We start from the raw sequence: 7,042 nt of genomic DNA on the forward strand, positions 1-7,042 counted from the left end.
ATCAAAGGTACTTAACGCATCAGGGAAACTGGATGCGAAACTACGAAGATCCCGGCTCAAAACGGGGCCGGAAGGTCGTTCCGGTTCTCACGAGTGGATGGAAAGGCGAGGGAAACGATACCGAAGCGATCCTTTTGTGGCGTTTTCTTAATACGTCCACGGACGATCGACGCAGTCGGATGCTCGGCAAGAAAAACGAATTCTTGGCTGTGTATAAGTCGATAACGCGTCGGTGGCGCGTCCCGTAGCGAGGCTCGGCCCGCGTCGTCGCTTATAGGGTATATATCGTCCTCTTTGATCTTTAAAAAGAATTCAATTTGCTTGGAGATTGAACCAGGGTCACTGAACCGCGCGCAAACGCCAATCGTTCTTCCCGAGTGAACAGGGAGGCCTCCTACCCCCTTGCCCCGCGAAACCCACCCCCTCCGGAGCGCGGTGGATACCGGTCGTTTTCCTCGAAAACCGTTTCAACGGGATCGCCTCTGGCTCTTTCGCCGTACGTACCCACGTTTCTCCACCTTAATTAAAGGCGAACATTCAATTTTCTTACGACTCCCCCCCCCCCTTCCCCATTCCGTTCGTTAACGACACGAAGACCGACTCGAGGATTCAAGAGTTCCGCAGGGGTTGGGGGTGGCGCGGGGTTGGACCCTCGAGAATAGCGGGTCTGGGACAGACACCTAGATGCCCCGTCCTCTCGGACTCTTCGGTTCTGCGGAATCGACCGTGGACGAAACGGCGAGAGGACGAGCACAGAGAGAAATGAAAGGTGACTCGAATCGAAATTCGATCGGAAATGTCGCGCCAGTGTCACGGGTACGCGGTGTGGAAGTCGTGGAAGCGGAAGAATCGCGTACGCGACGTAAACCGCTGATAGCTCGTACCTCGGCGAGTAGTTGGAACGGAAAGATCGCGGTAGAGACTGGACCAGGCGCCCAGACAACGTTGCTTCTTGGCCCCGGTTTCCCCGTATTTGCATAATATCCGAATATCCCTTAATGGCCGGCCGACGTTCGAGAAACAGACATCCTCTAGGGTGTCGTGGAACTTATCGCTGCTCGAGGTGGAGCGCTACCTTTCCTCGGAAAAGAACGCTCGTTTTGGGGGATTTTTTTCCCGACGATACGGAACGTCTAGTATCAATGTTTCGTACTTGTATTAAAAGTACACACTTGGAGCCACATTTATGGCAAATTTTATTTTAAAAAAATGTCACCATGACAAGATGGCGTTAGATTCTCGAAGCAGAGATGGGCAAAATTGACTCTGCAACATGTTGTAGCCCATGCGAAGTTAGGGAGGGTTTCAGTTATCATTTTGTTGTTTTCAACTTCGTTCGAAAGACACAGACTTTCGAAGAAGGCAAGCTTTCACAGAATTTCAAGTAACCTTTGGAAAAGAGTTTCTGTCTCTGAAATTCTTCAAACTATAAGGTTCGACTTTTTAAAAATTACCATACTCGTTCGAGTCTTCTTAAATTATACTTGAACGTCCATAATAACGATTTCTTTCAATCTACTATCACTCGAACGAAATTTCACGTTACTCGGCTCTCACGCAACGCTATTTAATTGCGAGCGGAAAACACAATTAAATTTATCAGCTTTCGTTACTTTTCACGGTGTAGCGAGAGGAAACGAGATGAACGTAGCGAGCACGAGATGTCTCTTTTAAAGTTATAAGAATAATTGCACTTCTCAGAAATTAAACGAGGGGGGAGCAGGAAACTGTGTCAGTTCTTTCGCGAGGTATGAAAATACAAAGACGACAGATGCGCGTGGTTTTTTTCCGTAGCGAAGGCCTTCGGGTTGACATATTTCTTCAATGAATTGATGCTTCGCATCCCAACAGGTGTGACGCTTGGCCTAGGCGTGCCCCTAGAGCATTTGTAACAAATAGACTGCGGATGTTCATGCGCGCATAGTACGCGAAAAGCATAAATCATTTATGCGTGTAAAGTATGCACAAATGATATGCAAGAACTACCAGTAGTACGTATCGCGTAAATAAAATAGCGTGATAAAATAATCATTGACACATTATGTATTAGCCTTTATATACATGACATATATTATATTAAAAATGTATGCGATCTCCAATGACGGGGACGGCGATCCTTATCTTTCTTGCATGCATCTTGCATGTTTGCGTGCACCTATACTTGCATTCTGGATATTTCCGTACGAAATAGTAATATAAAATAAAAGACAAATGAATAAAATAAAATAGAAAACACTAACAATAGATGAACCAAAGGATTTATTTACAGAAGAGACTTACGCCATTGCGACTTTCCAACATCGTACATTTCTTTGGGCAATGATTTGCTTACAATTTCAATGCAATGCAGATTACAGTGCAATTCGTATGTAACGTTAACAGTTTGAAAAAAGCATTCCACGTAAATGCTAGCCTCCCCTAAGTGTGTCGCGAGGTAGAAGAGGTTGGGAAGCACTGAATTAATGTGTAATGCATAATGCATAATGTTTCTTTATGAAAAAAGTGGGTGCTCGAAGCGTGCGTAGATAAGTATGCAAATTTCGAAAGAAGCGGCATCAATAGTGCTCGTGCAAAAAGTTGGCGAAGAAACGTCAATTTTCTAATGCTCCAGTTTCGAAGGCCCACTTGACCAATAAAATATTACGAGTAGCAAATGGGGTAATGATTTGATAAGAAATGTGTCTGCCACTTTTTTTATTTGGGACAAAGGTGAATGGATTGCAAGCACGAGCTTGTAGTGCGCGTTTCGAGTGTTTCCAACGACTTCTACAGGTGACGATATAAATAGTGATCAGCGATAGAGGGTGTTCCGTCTAGCAAGAAAAGTGTAGGAAAAGTTCTTCATGGAAACAGATGGTTCCTGGTAGGAAGACATTTCATACTAGGTTAGAACTCGACTCGTCGGTAGAGCTGACCCTGCAACCTATTGTCTTAGACTCGATTCTGCGTGTTTGAAAATCACTCCTATATAGGTTGCGGAATCGGATTGACCCATTTACGGTTGACGTCCTTCCATGAGAATGTAGAATTTGCCTAGAATTCACTTCTCAAATATATCAAACTAATATTCTGTAGAATAGTCATTTCAGATGTTAGACGACTAACAAGTGTTACGCCTGAATTATTTCTAACGAAAACAGTAAAGCAGGGTTCAGCCTCGTACGAGTTGATAGCCATAGGTAGATATTCGAATTCAATTTAAAGAATTCCTTCTATCGGTGTACTCGCAGTTAGCTGATTCTCAGCAGTGAACCTCATCAGCCCTTACGACGGCGCACGCTCTCAGCTTAATTCGGTTTCGGGGGTTGGATTAGATCAGCGTGCAAAGACTCGCTGCGACCGACTGTACATGTAAAATAGGGGTTTTGAAAGTTTCCTCCTGTATCACCTAATCAAGTCGGTATACCGAAAACGGCCAAGGAAAAGAACCGCTAACCTCGAGCAGAGAGGCACTGGGTAATAAGGGCACATCCACCCTTGGCGGTGCACTTACGTACTCGAAAGAAAAGCAACGAGAAAACGGAGAATGGGAGCGGAATTTAGAACGAGTTTCGAGAAAGCAAAGCAGCTCGCCGAGTACACGATAGAGTTTGATCGAAAAGTAGCGCAAAGACAGAAGCTTGTATTTATCTTATCGCCCCACGGAAAACCGTTCGCTGTGTTGACTCGAGATCGATTAGCTTGGAGAGGTTCTAGAAACGACCTCTGGAAACCGTGCTCGTGACGCAAAACGCGACGACAACGAGGACTCGCAGCGAGGGGCGAAAAGAAAAGAAACACGGGCGACGCTTGACTTTGCAACTGCACGTATCCTACGGTGCCATTAACCCAAACGGCTCGTTCTCACGTACTCGTCGCCGCTAGATTTAGCGCAATAATAAGTGCAATACCGCGTAGCCATCCCTCTCCCCGTCGTTGGCGGACTGGATCGTTTAACGCCAAGTCGATCGCTGCTCGCGCTAGACGTTGGACATTTTTTTTTAACTTACGTTGGGTGTAGACAATGCAAAATTGGGGGAGTTTGAGTCATCGTTTCGTTGGGTTTTAGTTTATTTAGAAGGTACAAGACGATAAAGTTTGCGTTTTTGAGGGGATGTGCGAAGATAGGCTGTGTGAGGATGAATTTTTATCTCTGGCTACCTTGGGTGGATCGAGCTGGAAAAATATAATCTCAACGACGAATGTTTCCTAATAAACACAAGAATATAGCAACTCGGTAACCTCAATAGTTTCGCAGATAAAAATTCATCCACCCCCAGACCTCGTTCTCGCTCAACCCAGCCAACCCAACCCAAAATCAAGAGACTAATTGTCCCCCCTTTTTTAAACAAATTTGAGCGCGGCGAAACGATCACATAAACTCACCCTTATTTAACGTAGAGTACATCATATTTCAATTTCGCCGAAATCTCTAACGCGCAGTGCAAGAAGTGATCGATTTGACGTGGAATGACCCGGACGTGATCGACGGACGTCGCGTGAATCGCGGCTTGTGTTTCCTCCATCCAACGAAAGAACTCGCCCCGCGTGTGGAGATTTACGAGACGGAGTCAACGTCAGCTTCTTGGCTACGGTCCCGGATATAAATTACACGGCCGTCGCTTTGCATCCCGTTTTTTTTTTCGTGACGCGCGCGGAAGGCAGCTCCGACGTGCGACGAGTCGCGCGACGTTCGCGACGCGCAAGCCAGTTCCTGGAACTCCGATAACACGAAAGATAGTAGTACTTGCTACTTTTTATAGTAAATGTACTGTGTTCATGCAAATTCATGTTATTACATATTGAGGTAAAGAATTGAGATTAAAATGGAAGTTATGTTCCAAACACATGTGTAAGTGTAGCATGTGTATTAGTGTAAATATTTTATGTACCTTTGCATTTAAGGATATTTTGATACATTTCCTTATATTTAAATTTGCCGTAGACGCATAAAAATGCCTAGTCCAATAGTAACATACTTTTATATGAACAATCAACGAGACGGTGTAACACGAGACTTAGTACACACTGTATAAGTGGACGTTAACCCTAGGTCACTTATTTGTATCCATAACGAAAGCTATAACTGGCCCTGTGGGAATCTAATCTTCCCTCTTTGTGCCTTCAAACCTCGAAGTACTCTAATTAATTCTAACCAAAAACAAAACTAAGCTCTTACCCTCCCATCCATAGAACCTACACCATTACATTACCAAACCTATCTTCCTCTTTTCTTCCCTACCCCAAAACTAGTAACCGATACTTGAAAATCCAGCTTTGCAACATCCTCCCAGCACCTTTCTTTCCTCCTCGCGGCCGCGAACACACGCTCGGATAGACACGCGCGCATGGAAAGAGCGTTCGGCGTCGCTCGCCCTGTTGACCCGAATCGGCGTCGTTTCCGCGACTCGCGGCAGTCGCAATACCGTAACTTTCATCGAGGTCATCGTTCGTGTCGCGGCGCGATCGCGAATGAGTCGGGCGCGTAATGGCGAGGGGACGAGGAGCGAAACTACGGCTCGTTGGAGGAGCGAGACAGCCAGAGGCAGAGGAAAACGGTGCTGTGACCAGAGGCGGGGGCGAAAGCGAGACACGGAGAGTTTTGTTTTTAGGAATTACGAGGCGGCGCAGCAGCGGCGACCGGCTGACGGAGAATGGCCGGCACGTTTTCAATTAAGCCCATAATTACGAATTCGATGGGAATATGCCCGGTATATGTGCGGCGCGTGCACACGCTCGTCGACGTAATTAGAGCCCCGATATTTATGCCCCGGCATTAACCGCTCCGTCCTTTCGCGAGCCTCTCGGTGCGCACGCTTCGATGCACTCGCGGTATCGAGATGATACGCGTCCTCCCACCCACCCCGCTCTTCTCCCTCGCTCCCTCCCTCCCTCCCGTCCCTCTCGTACTCCACCCTCGCTGCACTCGTCGAGTTTAATATCGGATTCTACGTATTTACTCCCAACCGTCGTTTTTCATTTCTCCTTTTGCTTTCTATATTCCGAACGAGGCGTTTCCTAGCACCGTCGACGACGGACGAGCTAACGTCATCGGACAACGAGCGACTCGAAACGACGACATCTGTCCCGCACGTGAAACGCGAGACGTTTAGGAACCGGAAGCAAGGAAGGCTGACATGGGGTTTCGTTGTTTTTTCGACACGTTTACTACGAGTGCTGCGTTTTTGGGGACATCTTTCGAATGGAAGGAGAATTTTTAGATTTTTATTAAGGGGAGTGTCTACTAACAGTGTAGATACACAATCGGTATGCACCGATACTTCTAAAGTGTCGAGAAGAATCGATTTATGTGAAGAAATAACGCCCGACTTCGATCAACGAACAATTGCTATTTCATCAGTTGGCTGATTCTCATAGCAAACGTGTTTCGAATAATACCACTGGGGATCGAGGGTCGCAATAATTCACCTAAATAGATGTATATTACCGCGGAACAAGCTGAGTTTACGCGAGTGTTGAGTCTAACTCCGAGACCTTAATGATCTTCTCGAAAAGTCGGACCGTAAGGCTTCGCGAGAGTTTGCACATAGTTGGCGGGTGTGTTTACACATAATTATTATGTTTCAAGCGAATCGTGTACGAGCCGCGTCGTGGAAATAAACGGAAATATCTGTTAAAAAAAAGACGCGGAAGAGAGTTCGACCGAGGGGGAAGGGGAAACTGTAGATTCTGGTCAGATCGAATTTCATTTCCTACGCTCGCTTCGTTTGCCAGGCATTTAAATTTCACTCGAACGAGTTCAATTCTGAAATTCTCATTACCGCTTGAGTATTGATATTGTACCACGTCCGCGGAGGATCCAGGCCAAGGAACGAATCTAAACCGAGAACTAAAAATTGTATTGTGGAAAAACTTAAGATCCGCGAAAACGCTGTGTATCCACCCAAATCTCGATTCCACGTTCCAGCAGGCATTGTACTGGAAAGTTTTATATCGATACGGCAACGACACGTATAAAAGCACTTTTATGCCTTTGGAAGCTCTGATTTTTCGACTTCCTTCGGTGGGGATAAAGAGCTTTTAGAAATATTAAAAATCGGTA

General features: G+C 45.9%; 1 protein-coding gene across 1 annotated transcript in view; it reads left to right on the plus strand.

Annotated features, from left to right (window-relative positions):
- Positions 1-7,042, plus strand: part of LOC128876081 (hemicentin-1) — an 87,065-nt gene that overhangs the window by 20,690 nt on the left and 59,333 nt on the right. The gene's annotated exons all lie outside the window — the stretch shown is intronic.

Source organism: Hylaeus volcanicus, chromosome 5 (assembly GCF_026283585.1).
Source record: "Hylaeus volcanicus isolate JK05 chromosome 5, UHH_iyHylVolc1.0_haploid, whole genome shotgun sequence".
In the NCBI taxonomy this organism is placed as follows: domain Eukaryota; kingdom Metazoa; phylum Arthropoda; class Insecta; order Hymenoptera; family Colletidae; genus Hylaeus; species Hylaeus volcanicus.